The sequence below is a fragment of the Ursus arctos genome, unplaced genomic scaffold (assembly GCF_023065955.2).
Source record: "Ursus arctos isolate Adak ecotype North America unplaced genomic scaffold, UrsArc2.0 scaffold_29, whole genome shotgun sequence".
Lineage (NCBI taxonomy): Eukaryota > Metazoa > Chordata > Mammalia > Carnivora > Ursidae > Ursus > Ursus arctos.
Genome location: NW_026622974.1, coordinates 34,625,808 through 34,643,766, shown reverse-complemented (window position 1 = coordinate 34,643,766; position 17,959 = coordinate 34,625,808). Strand labels below are relative to the sequence as shown.

The 17,959-nt window shown below is 35.9% G+C and overlaps 1 pseudogene; it reads right to left on the bottom strand.

Moving 5' to 3' along the window:
• Positions 1–5,367: 5,367 nt before the first annotated feature.
• On the bottom strand, positions 5,368–5,928 carry LOC113260995 (peroxiredoxin-6-like; annotated as a pseudogene).
• Positions 5,929–17,959: the final 12,031 nt, after the last annotated feature.

Here is a 17,959-nt window from a genome sequence, read left to right as displayed (position 1 = left end):
TGCCCATTTTGTTCCAATGGATTTTTTTTCTTTTTCTAATTGATTTGTATGTATTGAAGAAATTAGCACTTTATTTTTTAAATTAAGGGCACTCAAAAACAATAGCTCCTCTTAATTAAGAACAACAAACAGAATCATAGGCCAGCTAGTTCACTAGAGAGAGTCAGTAAAAGAGAGAGCTAAGAAGAACCCCCCCCAAGGTCAAAACACATTTCAGAGACTGACCTCAAAAACTACCCCTGCTTGAATTTGTTAATTTAATGTCTTAGTCAGCTCAGACTGCCATAACAAAATATCATAGATTAGGTGACTTAAAGAATATAAATTTGCTCCTCACAGTTCTAGAGCTTGGGAAGTCTAAGATCAAGGTGTTGCCAGGGTGGGTTACATGCTGAGTCTTCTTATCTTGGCTTGTAGGTAGCAACCATCTCTAGATGTCTGTCTGTGTACAGGCAGAGAGAAAGCTCTTCCTCTTTTAAGGGCACTAATGTCATCATGGGGATCCACCCTCATGACCTCATCTAAACTAATTACCTCTCAAATGGCTTACCTCCTAACACTATCACATTGAGGGTTAGGGCTTCAGCATGTGAATTTGATTTGGGGGGGCAGAAAAAAAGCCCCCATAACATTTAGTTAATTTAAAACTTTATTAAATAAAGAAAATAATTTATTTTAATTATAAAAGGTAATATAAATGTATGCCTTTTATTTCTTCTCTTAACTGATTTAAAACATAATTGTATAAAATACGATACATATAATTGTATGATTGGACCAGAACATATAGAAATACAATGTGTTTGCCAACAATAGTATAAAGAAGGTAAGTGTTAGCAAAGTGTTGTTGGGCTAAGGAAATGACACTTGATGGTAACTTGAATCCGTGGAACATATGTAGAGAACTGAAAAGAGTAAATAATAAGGTTAATATAATAAATTCTGTAAATATAAACTTGTTTTCTTTACTCAGCTTGTTTAATAGACATAAAATTATACAAAGTAATAATTATAACAATATATTGGTAGATTGGTAAAATATATGAATAACAATAATAGTCCAAAAGGGAGAAAGAGAGAATAGGGTTGAACAGAAATAAGGTTTCTGTATCACACTGTAATTAAGTTTGTATAAATCTAAAGTATATTCTGATAAGATGTATATAGTAATGCCTAGACTAATCACTGATGAACTACTTTTAAAATCGTGAAAAAGTAATTATAGCAATTAAAGTATAACTCCAAAAAAAATATTTATTTAATGCAAAAGAAGGCAATAGGGGGAATAGAAACAAAAAAGACATGAGACAATAGAAAGTAAAAATTTAAAAACTAAAATAACAGGCATAAATACAATTATATCAATTATAACATTAAACATGAATGGGTTAAATAATCCAATCAAAAGGCAGAGATTGTCAGACTGGGTAAGAAAACATGCTCCAACTATATGCTGTCCACAGAAGAAGCACTTACCTTCGAAGAAACAAATAGATTGAAAGTAAAAGAATGGAAAAAGGTATATCATGTAAACAGCAACCACAAGCTACAATAATGTAATGTAATCTAATCTAATCTAATCTAAATATAACATAATATGAATATCAAACACAGTAGACTAAAATGAGAAATGTTACTAGACATAAAAAGGGCATTTTGTAATGATGAAAGGGTCAATCTACCAGGACATTATATTTATAAACATGTATGTACTTAATAGTGGAGCCCCAAAATACATGAAGCAAAAACAAACAAATTGAAAGGAAAAATAGAAAACCTGACAATAATAATTGAAGAATTTAATACACCTTTCAATAATGAATAGAACATCTGAGCAGAATATCAACAAAAGAAATAGAAAACTTGAATAGCATATGCAAAATAGACCTAACAGACATATATAGAATATTCTATGCAACAACAGCAGAATACACATTTGTCTGAGTACATGGAACATTCTCCAGGGTAAACCACATGCTAGACTGTAAAACAAGCCTCAATAAATTTAAAAGGTTTTAAAATGTAGAAAATATTTCTCTGATCACAACAGAGAGAAATTAGAGATTAATAGCAAAAAGAAATTTGGGATATTCACAAATAATGAGAAAATTAGACACTATATAACTAAATAACCAATGGGTCAATGAAGAAGTCAAAAGAAAAATTAGAAATTACTTTAGGATGAATAAAAATAAAGATACAGGGGCACCTGGGTGGCTCAGTTGGTTAAGCATCTGCCTTCAACTCAGATCATGATCCCAGGGTCCTGGAATCGAGTCCCAGGAATACAAGGTTGGCTTAATATCTGAAAAGCAATTAACGTAATACACCATATCAGTAGGATCAAAAAAAAAAAAAAAAAAAGACCAACCTAATTGATGCAGAAAAAGCATTTAACAAAATTCAACACTTCTTTGTGATAAAAACACACTATCCACTAGGAATATAAGGGAACTTCCTCAACCAGATGGAGGGCATCTACAAAAAATCCAGAGCTAACATCACATTTAATGGTAAAGGACTGAGTAGTTTCCCTGTAAAGATAGTATTAACGCAAGGATGTCTGCTCTCACCACTTCTACTTAATATTGCATTGGAAGTTTTAGCTGAGGTAATTAGCCAAGAAAATTTAAAGCATCCAGATGGGGAAGAAAGAAGTAAAACTTTCTATTTGTGATGACATGATACTTTCTATATAGAAAATCCTACAAAATCCACCAAAAAAAAAACCACCCCAAAACAAAACAAAACAAAACACCAACTATTAGTGGTAATAAAAGGGTTCAATAACACTGCAGGATAGAAAAATCAATTTTATATCCACATATTAGCAATGAACTCTCTGAAAAATGAAATTAATTGAACAGTTTGACTTAAAGTATCATCAAAATGAAGAAAATATTTAGAAATAAATTTGACAAAAGAAATAAATCTAACAAATTTGAAGATATGCTGAAAACTACAAGGTGATATCAAAGATGGCAGAATAAGTGTTCATCCCTCCATGGAACATCAATTTTGGCAGTCATCCTTGGACAAGAGTACCTTTCTGGGCATCTAGCAGAGAAGTTCTAGCACAAAACTGGATCAAAGACATCTAATAATAGATGTATTAAAGAGGGAAACAAGAACAGTTTCACTTTGCCCATGTCAACCCTCCCCCAAAGTGGCGTGACTCCATGCCAGGACAGATCCAATGGGCCTATGATTTCTCCCATGGGGGAAAGTGGGAGCATGTGAGTGAGTGCCCAGCTTCCCTAGCCATGCAGGGTGTTGCTCAAGAAGCACGCTTTTTTCTCATCTCACCTAAACTACTGAAGTGAACAGCAAGACTGAGGGTTGACAGAGGCTGGCAACACAACAGCCAGGGCTCCAAACTCATTAAAGGAATATCATTAACCACTTTTTCCTATTAACCGACTTGCGAACTCCCTCAGGAAGCCTACCCACAAGCCACTGAGAACATCTTGCCTGTAGACCCCCACTACTGACCCATAGATAACTGCATCTCACCCATACCCTCTTATCATCCCCCCCCCCCCCGGGCCAACTCTCAGCACATGCTTCCTAGACAGCAAAAAAAAAAAAAAAAAAAAAAAAGCCTTTGTAAACAACTAAGTGCAGAAAGCCAGCCTGACTCTGTGAGATCGGGAGAATGCTCACAAACTTGAGCATTTCAAGGCACCACTCTAGGGAAAACAGGTAGGAGACTGTCAGCACCTAATACAGTTTTGCAGGATCAAGAGAGGACAGAGAATCTTAAAAATTCCCCCAGGAGGGAATAACACATGTGGGGTGGGCACATTCATAGAAGACATCTGAGAAAAAACCTTCAGACTTCCCAGCTGGACTGTGACCAGTATAGGTATCTACTTCCTGAAGCCAGTCAGTAAAGACTAGAGGAGGTGACTGCTTCTTCAAATGAGAAGACAGCAATGTAAGACTTCAAGAATCACAAAAAAGCAAGTAAACATTACACTACCAAGGGGACACAATTATTTTCCTGTAACTGACCACAAAGAAATGGAAATCTATGAATTTTCTGACCAAAAAAAAAAATTTGTTTCAAAATAATTGTTTTAAGGAAGCTCACCAAGCTATAAGAGAAAACAGACAACTAAAAGAAATCAGGAAAACATGAACAAAATAAGAGAGCCAACAGAAAGATAGAACTCATAAAAAAGAACCAAGCAGAAATTCTGGAGATGAAGAGTACAGTGAATGAAATGAAAATGCAGTGGTAAGCATCAACGGAAGACTTGATTAAACAGAAGAAAGAATCGGTGAACTCAAAGACAAGGCATTTAAAATTATCCAGTCAGCTGCGAAAAAAGAAAAAAAAATGAAAAAAAGTAGTGAACAGCCACATGATTATGGGACACCATCAGAAGAGACAATATTCATAATACAGAAATCCCTGAACCATAAGAGAGAGAAAAGGGGACAAAAAGCTCATTTAAAGAAATAAGGGCTAAAAACTTCCCAAATCTGGGCAGAGATAAGACATCCAGGTATCTGAAGTTCATAGGTCCCCATACAGATAAAACCCAAAGAGAAATTCACTGAGACACATGATAATAAAATGGTCAAAAATCAAAGACAGAGAATTTTGAAAGCAACAAAGAAAAGAAACTCCTTCTTTAGAAGAAGGTCATTATATAATAATAAAGAGGTCAATTCATCAATAGGATATAACGTATATGCACCCTCATTAGAGCACCTAACTAGATTAAGCAAATTTTACCAGATTTGAAGGCAGCAATAGACAATGCAATAACAGCTGGGGACTTCAGTACTCCACTTTCAACAATATATAGATCATCCAGACAGAAAATATAATAAGGAAACATTGGACTTGAACTACACTTTTGACCAAATGGACCTAACAGACATATACAAAATATTCCAGCCAGCAGCAACAGAATACATTTTCTTTTCAAGCACACATGGAACATTCTCTGGAATAGCTTGTATGTTAGGCCACAAAACAAGTCTTAATAAATTTAAGACTGAAATCATACCAGGTATTTTTTCCAAACACAATGGTATGAAATGAGAAATCAGTAGCAGGAAGAAAGCTGGAAATTTTACAAATATATGTGGAAATTAAACAATGCACTTCTGAGCAACAAATGGATCAAAGAAGAAATCAAAAGGAAAAACAAAAAATATATTCAAAAAATGAAAAAGGAAACACAATGTACCAAACTGCAGCATAAGCAATAGCTTTTGGGGGGGGGGGGGGAGGGATAATACCAGGATGTTTTTACTTTTTTTTTTTTGCTGCAGGAAAACATGATTAGCAGCTAGCATCCTCTGGCTCACTGTGCTAAGCAAGCAGTTCTAACACCAACTTCTCAGAGGACCTTAGAGCTGAGGAGTATAGCAGAGGTCTTTCTTGCCAGATGGGAGCACCTTGGTAAAGACTCCTTTAGGGAGAATTTTTTGGTTACCTTTTCAGGGATAGTTGGAAGGACCGTCACACTGTCTTCATTTCTCCAGTTAACCAGGGTGTCAACTCTCTTTTCCAATGTCAGCTTGAAAGAAATAACTACTTTGAGAATCTCATCAAAGCTCCTGCCAGATAGAGGTAGCTAGATAGAGGATTACAGCTTCAGTTTCTTATCAGGACCAAAAATAAACATCACACAAGCTGTCACAGGGATGCCCTGTTCATTCTCTGCTGGGTCCAGCATGCCCAACAGGATAGTGAACTCCTGATTCTTATCATCAGTGATTGGAAAAGGTAACATTTCCGTGGACTTCTCACCATTGTAAGCATTGATACCCTTGCTCCAGGCAGGGTGTTCTTCAACATCATCTATTAAAAGAGCAATCATCCTTAACATTCCTCTTGGTAAATTTTGGTGCCAGATTTGCTGCTCTGCCAAACTTTGTAGTACACACTGGGACAAAAGTCTCAGGCATGTGACAAAAGAATGCCTCATGTGACCTCTCAGAGAGTCGTGGAAATGGATGTGGCCAATGAGAGTATTGGCCTCAAAGTTGGGAGACTTACCCCCAATAAGGACTCATCTAGCCATAGCAGCAGCAGTGATGTGGGATAATGAAGAGGTACAACAGCAGGAGCTACCAGGCAGCTGGTTCTTTTGATGGAGGTCAAAGCAGTTCTAAGAGGGCAACTCTAAGCAGGCAATAAATGCCTAATTAAGAAAAAAGAAATATTTCAAATCAACAACCTAAATTTATATCTCAAGGAACTAAAAAAGAGCTAAGCCCAAAGCTAGCAAAAAGAAGGAAATAACAAAGATCAGAGCAAAAATAAGTGAATTAGAAACTAGAAAACCAATAGAAAAGATCAAAGAAATGAAGAGTTGCTTTTTTCAAAACATAAAATTGACAAGTCTTTAGTTAGACTAAGAAAAAAAAGAGAAACAAAACAAAAAACCATCAGAAATGAAAGAGAAGACATCCAACAAGAGGATATAACAATTGTAAATATCTGTGTGCCCAACATTGGAGCACCTAAATACATAAAGCAAATATTAGTGAATATAAAGAGAGAGATCGATGGCAATACAGTAATAGTAGGGAACTTTAATACCCCACTTACATCAGTGAATAGATAATCCAGACAGAAAATCAATAAGGAAATAATGTCTTTGAATGACACATTAGACCAGATGAACCCAACAGATGAGACAGAACATTCCATTCAAAAACAGCAGAATACACATTCTTTTCAACTGCACATGGAACATTCTCTGGAATAAATCACATGTTAGGCCACAAAACAAGCCCTCAGTTAATTTAACAAGATTGAAATTATGCCATGTGTCTTTTCTGACCACAACGGTATAAAATTAGAAATCAATCACAAGAAAAAACTGGAAAAAACACAAACAAATGGAAGCTAAACAACGTGATACTAAATAACAGTGGGTCAATGAAACAATCAAAGAAGATATTGAAAAATATATGGAGACAAATGAAAATGAAACAATGGCCCCAAATCTTTGAGATACAGTAAAAGCAGTTCTAAGAGGGAAATATATAGTGATATGGGCCTACCTCAAGAAACTGAAAAAGCTCAAGTAAAAAAAATTGAACTTACACCTAAAGGAGCTCTAAAAAGAATAAATAAAATTCAATGTGAGTAGATACGAGGAAATAATAAAGATCAGAGCAGAATTAAATGACATAAAGACAAAAAAAAGAAGAAAGAAAGAAAGAAAGAAAGAAAGAAAGAAAGAAAGAAGAAAGAAAGAAAGAGAGAGAGAAAAAGAAAAAGAAAAAAAAAATCATTGAAACCAAGAGCTGGTTCTTTCAAAAGATAAAACCAAATGGGAGAAAATGTTGGCAAAGCATATATAAGAAATGGGATTAATATCCAAAATATATAAGGAACTCATACAACTTAATAACAAAAAGAAGTGATTAAACAATTGACAAGGGACCTGAATAGGCATTTCTGTAAAGAAGACATAGAAGAAGAAGGAAGAGGAGGAGGAAGAGGAGGAGGAGGAGGAGGACACACAAATGACCAATAGATACATGGAAGTGTTCTCAACATCACTGATCATCAGGGGCATGCAAATCAAAACCACAGTGAGATATCACCTCACACCAGTTAGAATAGCTTTTATTAAAAAACCCTTAGCCAGACTCATCAAGAAAAAAAGAGAAAGGACCCAAATAAATAAAATCAGATACAAAAGAAGAGTAACAACTGACACCACAGAAATACAAGGATTGTAAGAGAATGCTTCAAAAATATTATATATGCCAACAAATTGGACAATCTAGAAGTGGACAAATTCCTACAAACATAAAATCTACCAAGACTGAATCATGAAGAAATACAAAGTCTGATTAGATCTATAGTAAAGAGATTGAATCAATAGTCAAAAAATCTCCCAACAAAGGAGCAGATGACTTCATTTGTGAATTCTACCAAACAGTAAAAAATTAATGCTAATCCCCCTCAAACTCTGTTTAAAAACTGAAGAGGGGCAAACATTACAAATCATTTTATGAGGCAGCATTGCACTGATACCAAAGCCAGGGAAGGACACTACAAGGAAAGAGAATTCCATGTCAATATCCATGATGAACGTAGATGAAAAAATACTAACAAATGAATTTAGCAGGACATTTAAAGGATCATACATCATGATCAAGTTAGATTTACCCCTGAGATGCAAGGATGGTTCAATATACACAAATCAGTAGATTAACAAAGCAAAGGATAAAAATTGTGTGATCCTCTGAATAGATGCAGAAAAAGCATTTGACAAAATTCAACATACTTTCATGGTAAAAACTCTCAAAATATTAGGTAGAGAAAGAATATACCTCAACATAATAAAAACCAGATATGACAAGTCTACAGCTAGCATACTCAACAGTGAAGATCCAGAGGCTTTTTCTCCAAGATCAGTAACAAGACAGGGATGCTCTTCTTTATTGACCATATTCTGTTCTCTATATTACTGGAAGTCCTTGCCAGAGCAAGTAGGCAAGAAAGGAAAGGCATCCAAATGAGGAAGGAAGAAGTAAAAATGTCCCTCTGTAGATGACATGATCTTGAATATGGAAACCCTTAAAGACTCCACCAAAAAAATGTTAGAGCTGCTAAATTTAGTAAAGTTGCAAGACACAAAATCAACGTATGAAAATCAGTTGTATTTCTGTATACTAACAATGAGCTATCCAAAAAAGATGTTAAGAAAAGACTCCCATTTATGATAGCATCAAACAAAAGAAAACAAAACGAAACAAAACTTAACCAAGTATTAACGAATTTAACGAAGTATTAACAAATATTAACCAAGGAGGTGAAAAACCTGAACAATGAAAACCATCAACATTGAAGAAAAAAATTGAGGAAGACATAAATAAATGGATTGGGAGGATTAATACTGTTAAAATGTCCATACTACCTAAAGTGATCTACAGCTTCAGTACAATCTCTATCAAAATTCCATTGGCATTTTTCACAAAAATAGAATAAACAATCCTAAAATCCGTAAGAAACCATCTGAAGATCCTTAGGGAGCTATAATTATGTTGGATGTGCCTTAATAAAATTGTGAAAAATAGGCAATAATAATAGCTAAGATTTTTTTTGAGTTCTTTCTATGTATTGAGCATTTTTAACAGGCTTTCTTTTATTTATTCTTCATAATCCCATCTGGAGGGAGGCACTATCATTATTGTTGCTTAATAGATAAGGAAAATTGTTTGCAAAAAATAAATTGCCTAACATCACACCGTAAATGGTGGAGTACTTACAGTCCTGCAGACTGATACAAGAAGCCATGCATTTAATTGCTATATAAAGAGTCATCTAATCATGGTAGACTTGAGTTCATTCAAAAATAAACTGAGGGGGCGCCTGGGTGGCACAGTGGTTAAGCGTCTGCCTTCGGCTCAGGGCGTGGTCCCGGCGTTGTGGGATCGAGCCCATCAGGCTCCTCCGTTATGAGCCTGCTTCTTCCTCTCCCACTCCCCCTGCTTGTGTTCTCTCTCTCGCTGGCTGTCTCTATCTCTGTCGAATAAATAAATAAAATCTTTAAAAAATAAAAAATAAAAAAATAAAAATAAACTGAGAATCAGAAATAAACCTTCAAATATATGGCCAAAGAACCTTTGACAAGGATATCAAGAAAACTTAATAAAGGAAAAGATAGTCCCTTCAACAAATGATGCTGAGAAAACTAGATATCCACTTGAAAATGATCCTGGATCCCTAGATTATACCTCTCACTAAAATTACTTGAAAGAGATTAAAGACTTAAATATATGACCTGAAACTATAAAACTTTTAGAAGAAAAAGGGAAAAAGCTCCTTGACATTAGTCTTGGCAATGATTTTTTTGTAAATGACACCAAAAGTGTAGGCAACAAAAGCAAAAATAGACAAATGGGACAACATGAAATTAAAAGCTTTTGCACAACAAAGGAAACCATCAACAAAATGAAAAGGCAACCTATGGAATGGAGAAAATGTTGGCAAAGCGTATATGAGAAATGGGATTAATATCCAAAATATACAAGGAACTCATACAACTTAATAACAAAAAGAAGTGATTAAACAATTGACAAGGGACCTGAATAGGCATTTCTGTAGAGAAGACATAGAAGAAGAAGGAGGAGGAGGAGGAGGAGGAGGAGGACACACAAATGACCAATAGATACATGGAAGGGTTCTCAACATCGCTGACCATCAGGGGCATGCAAATCAAAACCGCAGTGAGATATCACCTCACACCAGTTAGAATAGCTTTTATTAAAAAACAAGAAGTAAGAAGTACTGGCAAAGATCTATAGGAAAAGGAGCCCTTGTATACCGTTGGTTAGGAATGTAAGTTGATGTACCCACTATGGAAAACAATTGGAAGTTTCTCAAAAAATTAAAAATGGGGAGTGCCTGGGTGGCTCAGTCATTAAGCATCTGCCTTTGGCTCAGGGCGTGATCCCTGCGTTCTAGGATTGAGCCCCACATCGGGCTCTTCCACTGGGAGCCCGCTTCTTCCTCTCCCAGTCTCCCTGCTTGTGTTCCCTCTCTCGCTGGCTGTCTCTCTCTGTCAAATAAATAAATAAAATCTTAAAAAAAAAATTAAAAATGGAACTACCATATGATCCTTCAGTCCTACTTCTGGGTATATATTCAAAGGAAACAAGATCAGTATCTCCAAGAACTATCTGCACTCCCATGTTTATTGCAACATTATATACAGTAGCCAACATATAGATATAGCCTAACTGTCCATTGATGAATAGATAAATAAAGAAAATGTGTTACATATGTAGGAATATTATTTAGCCGTAGAAAAGAAGGAAATCTTGCCATTTGTGACAACATGAATGAACTTGGAGGATATTATGTTAAGTGAAATAAACCAGACAGAAGAAGACAGATAATGTATGTATCACTTATATGTGAAATTTAAAAAAAGTTAAACTCATTGACACAGAGTAGAATCGTGGTTGCCGGGGGCTGAGAGTGGGGGAAATCAGAGATGGTGGGTATAGGGTACAAACTTTCTATTACAAGGTGAATTAATTATGAGGATCTAATGTACAGTATGGTGACTATAGTTCATAATATTGTATTATCTACTTGAAATTTGCTATGTGAATAGATCTTAACATTCTCACCACAAAAGTAAAAAACAGTAATTGTATGAGGTGATGGATTCATCACATCACACACTTTAAATATATATAATTTTATTTTCCAATTATACCTCAATAAAGCAGGGGGGAAAAACTATAAAACTTAGCTGAAAGATGTTAAGAAGAACTAAATATATGGATAGATATCTCTTGTTTGTGTATTACAAGACTTAATATTAAGATAGCAATATTCACAAATTGGTCTCCAGAGCCAATACAATCCATATTAAATTCTCAGTTGAGATTTTTACAGAAATTGATAAATTGATCCTGTAATTTATAAAGAAATACAGGGAGCCCAGAGTAGCCAAAATCATCTTGAAAAAGAACAAAGTTGGAGGATTCACACTTGATGACTTCAAAACATATAATGTAGCTGCAGTAATCAAGAGAACCTTGTGCTGGCGTTAAGATAGTCTTAATAGATCAATGAAATAAAACTGAAGGTTTAGAAATAAACTCTCACCTTTGTGTTCACTCAGTTTTTGAGAGAAGTGCCAAGACCATGTAATAAAGAAGGATTACCTTCAACGAATGATCCTGAGACATGGGATATCCACATGCAAAAAATGAACTTGGATTCCTTCCTTATAAAAAAAAAATGAACTCTAAATGGATCATAGACCTATGGGGTGCCTGGGTGGCTCAGTTGTTAAGCATCTGCCTTTGGCTTGGGGCATGATCCCAGGGTCCTGGGATCAAGCCCTGCATCGGGCTCCCTGCTCAGGGGGAAACCTGCTTCTCCCTCTCCCACTTCCCCTGCTGGTGTTCCCTCTCTTGCTGTGTCTCTCTCTGTCCAATAAATAAATAAAATCTTTTTTTTTTAAAATGGATCATAGACCTAAATGTAAGAGCTGAAACTATAGAAATTTTAGAAAAAAACATGAATAAATCTTCATGACCTTAGGTTAAGGAAAGCCTTTTTAAATATAACAACAAAAACACAAACAGTAACAACAAATATATTGGATTTTATCAAAGCTAAAACTTTTATGCTTCAAAGATAACCCACAGAATGGGAGAAATATAAATATATAAATCATATATCTGATAATGGATTTGTATCTAGAATAGACAAAGAATTCTTACAACTCAGTGATAAAAAATAAACCAATTTTTTAAATGGACAGAGGACCTGAATTGACATTTCTGTTGACAAGGATGTGGGGAAAGGGGAACGCTCTTGCACTGTTGGTGGGAATGAAACTGGTGCAGCCACACTGGAGAACAGTATGGAGGTTCCTCAAAAACCTTGAAGTAGAACTACCCTATGATCTAGCAATTGCACTACTGGGTATTTACCCAAAGGATACAAAAATACAGATTTGAAGGGGTATATGCACCCAAATGTTTATAGTAGCATTATCAACAATAGCCGAACTATGGAGAGAGCCCAGATGCCAAATGTCCATTGACTGATGAATGGATAAAGAAGTTATGGTATGTGTATATAATAGAATATTACTCAGCCATCAAGAAAAGTGAAATCTTGCCATTTGCAATGACATTCATGGAGCTAGAATGTATTATGCTAAGTGGAATAAATCAGTCAAAGAAAAACAAATACCATATGATTTCACTCGTGTGGAATTTAAGAAACAAAACAGATGGACATATGGGAAAGGGGGAAAAAAGAAAAGAGGGAAACAAACCATAGAGACTCTCAATGATAGAGGACAAACTGAGGGTTGATGGAGAGAGGTGGGTGGGGGGATGGGCTAGATGGGTGATGGGTATTAGAGAGGGCACTTGTGATGAGTACTGGGTGTTGTATGTAAGTGATGAATCACTGAATTCTACTCCGAAAACCAATATTGCACTGTATGTTAGCTAACTAAAATTTAAACAAAATTATGTTGTTTGATGCAGTGAATATCCTGCTATTAAATCTACATCATGAAAAGTGTATTATTTTTTATCTTTTTTTTTTTTTTCAGACAGGGTGACTCATCTTTTTTCTTTAGGAAAGAGAGTAAAAGAAAGGTCAGTTCCCATTAAAAGTACTATAATATCATTTCTAAACGTTTTTTCTGGAAGTTAAAAATTATTCTAAAAACTATTAGCTAAGAAGGTATCAGATTGATTAAGTATTTCAAATTGCACTAGAATTAAAGTAGATGATTGAGACTCTAGTTTGTAATCCATCCATCCATCCATCCATCCATCCATCCATCCATCCATGTAGTCCTTCAATAGGTGCTTTCCTTGGCAGTGAGAATACAAAGAAGAAAGGACTATAGTCTGATGCAGAAGTCAACCATGTAAACAAATAATTACCATACATGGGGTATCATAATTTGCATGGGTAGTGCATAGAATGGAGAAATGCATACTGTCTGAGGCCAAAACATTTCAAGAAGAAGGTGATGCTAAGGTGAGTATTAGAGAATGAATATGAGTTTCCACTTTCTGTAGAAAGTCCTCTGTGTTGAATGCTCAAAAACAAGGAAAGAAAAAATATGACCTGTTTAGGCAACCACAAACTTATTGGTATTGTGGGAGAATGGGATATAAGGAGTAGTTTGAGGGAAGGGGTGTGAGGGGCTGTGATGTTACACTAAAGGGTCTGGACCTTATTTTGGAGGTGATGGGGTATCATTAAGGCTTTGAGCAGAGTGAATGCAGAATTTTGCCTTTAAAAAGATCTCTTCAGTAACAGTATGGAGTATGAATTAGAAAAAGGAGAAATCAGAGGCACTGGTTCTCTCCTTCCTAAAGAAAAAAGATGAGTCACCCTGTCTGGGAAAAAAAAAAAGATAAAACATAGTACACTTTTCATGATGTAGATTCAATACTGGGATAGTCACTGCATCAAACAACAGAATTTAGGTTGGTAGTTCAGCAGCTTGGTGTTATGAGAAGTTTTAAAATTTCAGCAAAGCTTATCAGAGCTCACATAAAGATAATATATATAGATACTAATTTGGAGGTCATGACCGGAGTGTTTTTAAAGAGTTATCTAAATAGCCAAAACAATCTTGAGAAGAACAAAGCTAAAGGTATCACAATGCCAGATTTCAAGATATACCACAAAGCTATAGTAAGCAAAACAGTATAGTACCAGCACAAAAATAGATACAGAGATCAGTGGCACAGGATGGAAATAAACCCAGGCCTATATGGTCAATCAACCTATGACAAAGGAGGCAAGAGTATACAATGGGGAAAAGACAGTCTATTCAATAATGGTGTTGCAAAAACTGGACAGCTACATGGAAAAGAATGAAACTGGACCACTTTCTTACACCATCCATACACAAAAATAAACTCAAAATGGATTAAAGACCTTGACCATAGACCGTAGACCTAAAACCATAAAACTCCCAAAAGGAAATAGGCAGTAGTCTCTTTTACCTGGGCTTCAGCAGCGTATCTATGGATCTGTCTCATCAGGCAAGGGAAACAAAAGCAAAATTAAACTATTGGGACTACACCAAAATAAAAAGATTTTGCACAGCAAAGGAAGCCATCAACAAAACAAAAAGGCAACTTACTAAAGAAGATATTTGTAAATGATATATCCAATAAAGGGTTTATATCTAAAATATGTAAAGAACTGATACAACTCAAACACACACATACATACAATCTGATTACAAAATGGGCAGAGGACTTGAGTAGACATTTTTCCAAAGAATACGTACGGATGACCAACAGACACATGAAAAGATGCTCAACATCACTAATCATCAGGGAAATGCAAACCAAAACTAGGATGAAATATCAACCTCCCACCAGTCAGAATGGCTAAAATCAAAAAGAAAAGAAGTAACAAATGTTGGTGAGGATGTGGAGAAAAGGCAAACTTCATACAGTGTTGTGTGGGAATGTAAATGGGTGTAACCACTGTGGAAAACAGTATAGAGGGTCCTCAAAAAATTAAAAACAGAAATACCATATGATTCAGTGATTCCACTACTGGGTATTTACTCAAAGAAAACGAAAACATGAATTCAAAGGATACGCACCCCTGTGTTTATTGCAGCATTATTTACAATAGCCAAAATTGGGAAGCAACCCAAGTGAACAGGAATAGGTGAATGGAAAAGAAGATGTGCGGTGTGCACATATAATGGTATGTTACTCAGTCATAAAGAACGATGAGGTCTTGCCATTTGCAACAACATGGATGGATCTAGAGGGCATTATGCTAAGTGAAATAAGTCAGACGGAGAAAGACAAATACCATATGATTTCACTTACACATGGAATCTCCAAAAAGCAGAACAAAGGAACAAACAAAAACAGAGACAGAATAATAAATACAGAGAACAAACTGGTGGTTGCCAGAAGGCTGGGGGGATGGGTGAAATAGGTGAAGGAGATTAACAGGTACAAACTTCTAGTTATAAAATAAATAAGTCACAAGGATGAAATTCCCTACAGTATAGGGAATATAGTCAATAATATTGTAATAACATTTTATGGTGACAACGCTTATCCTGGTGATCATTGAAAAATGTACAGAATAGTCAAATCACTGTGTTGTATACCTTAAACTAATATGACATTGTGTGTCAACTATATTTCGATAAGTTTAAACACTAATATTAAATAAAAAGTTGTCAAATATATGTTTTATATAGCTAATGTGACAAATACATCTTATTGTAAGCATTTCATTATAACATTTTTTTAGTCTCTGCACAGAATGGAAAAATGTACTTATTAGATCTCAGGTTGTACCTAATACCTAATATGAAAAGTATAGAATTCCTACTTATTTGAGCATGAAATATTATTTATTACAATTTCGAATAGCTCTACCAAACTTGATTTTCTATTAAAATATATGTTATAAATTCTTTCATGTGTATAATCTCATTATAAATTGATTTCTGGCTAAGAAAAAAGACACCTAACGTATCAGGTTCCATTTCATGATAAAAACCTTTATTGAGAAAATATTTTCATGCTCAAGAAAGCTGCAACAATATATTGTCAGTATAAATATTGCACGACTTTTCCCATTGTTTGCTTTTGTATTCTTAAGTTTGTGGCTTAAAAACATACCACAAAATATTAGATTTTTCTTAATGGTTAGGAGTTAGAGAATGTATTCTTTGTCTCTTGAGGGCGTTTTGAGAGCCCAGTGTAGTTATCACTGAGTTAAAGGCCCATCTCAGACTTACCTGTCTTTTCTAAGCCCAAGGCTGCTTATTACTAAACTTCAACTGGTGGGCTTACAAGTGGACCATGTTTAAAGAAATTTCCAAGGCATGGAATTTGAGTTAGGCTTAGCTATTATCACAAGAAATAATAAATTGCTTGGTACAGAAATAGTTTTTCTATCTTAAAATATTCCCAGCCCTTGGTATTTTTCTTACAGATCTTATCTCTTTCCACCTTGCCTTATGGTTGCTTATATGCAATGTTCATTCCCCCTACAATATTATAAGTAAGAGGCTGAGTTTTACTGATCTTTTTATAACTCACACCACTTTTTACAGGGATTTAGCATATAGGAGTTACCTAATCAGTGGCATTCAGATGTCAAAATTGTTCAATTAATTTGTTTAACCTCATATAGAATTGTGATAATGCCAAAGAGTAAATATTGGCTCCACCACGATTATAAACATCAATGATGCAATAATTAAACTTGCTCTATAGATTAGCTTATATGCAGATAGATGCCATTTTCGTCCTCCCTCTAGTTCCTTTGCTTGACTAGGCAGCCGCTCGCTGCGGTGCTTCCTGGAAGAGGGCTCTGATGTTCTAGTGCCCTCCAGAGGCCTCCAGGGTATTCTGGCCCTTGTCTTTGAAGCATATGCAGGTGTGCTGCTAGCAGAAGCCCACAGTTTTGCATTAGAGGAGTAAAGGTGGCCACGACCTGCAACTCCTGGCATGTCCCTGGGACTGAAGCAGCTTTTGTCAGAAGATACATCTCAGCAGCTTAAGGAACCTGGCATTTAGGTCACCCAACTTTAGAGCTGATCATAAGTCAGAGATCAGACCTCTAAAAGGTATAGAAGATGGCCTTCAAAAGGTGGAAAGAAAATATTAGAGCCTCCACTTAATGTATTTTGTCTAAAAATGTTTAAAAGTTACACTTTATTTTTTTAAGATCTTATTTATTTATTTGACAGAGAAAGCAAGCACCGGCAGGGGAAGTGGCAGGCAGAGGGAGAAGCAGGCTCCCCGCTGAGCAGGGGGCCCAATTTGGGACTCGATCCCAGGACCCTGGGATCATGACCTGAGCCAAAGGCAACCGCTAAACTGACTGAGCCACCCAGACATCCCAAAAAATTATACTTTATTATTAATGTTTAATACACAGATTGCCAAAATATGGAACTCAGTGTATCCTGAGGAAAGAAGGGGAAAGGTAGATGCCAGTGCTGTCCTTTCTTTGTTTGCTTCAGTTTATCACGGTTTACTGATCTTAACCTCGCTCCTAATCCTCACCATCACCAGGTGTAGCAGACACTGTAGATACCATGCCCCATTCTCGCTGAGCCCAGCTGAATTCACCTTCGGTGCAGTAAACAGTTTGCAGCACGCTAAAAGCCTTCCACCTCTAGCACCAGCATCGGTCTTCTCTGCCTGATTCTCCGGAACCATGGCAGTTTGGTGTTTGCTCTGCCAAAGAGAGGTGTAATCCAGAAGTGAAGGGGAGTTAAAGCCACTGGCAATGACCATCAACCAATGGGGAATGAAGGTTGGTGGAAAAATTCTCCAGCTGCCCCAGTTATCCAGGAAAGGATGATTGTGAACTAAGTCCAGCATGGCTTCTGAGAGGTCACTATTGGGATTGAGCCCACAGTAACAACGTGCTCCTTAACACCCCCTGTGTATCACTGTGCCGCTGTGCTTC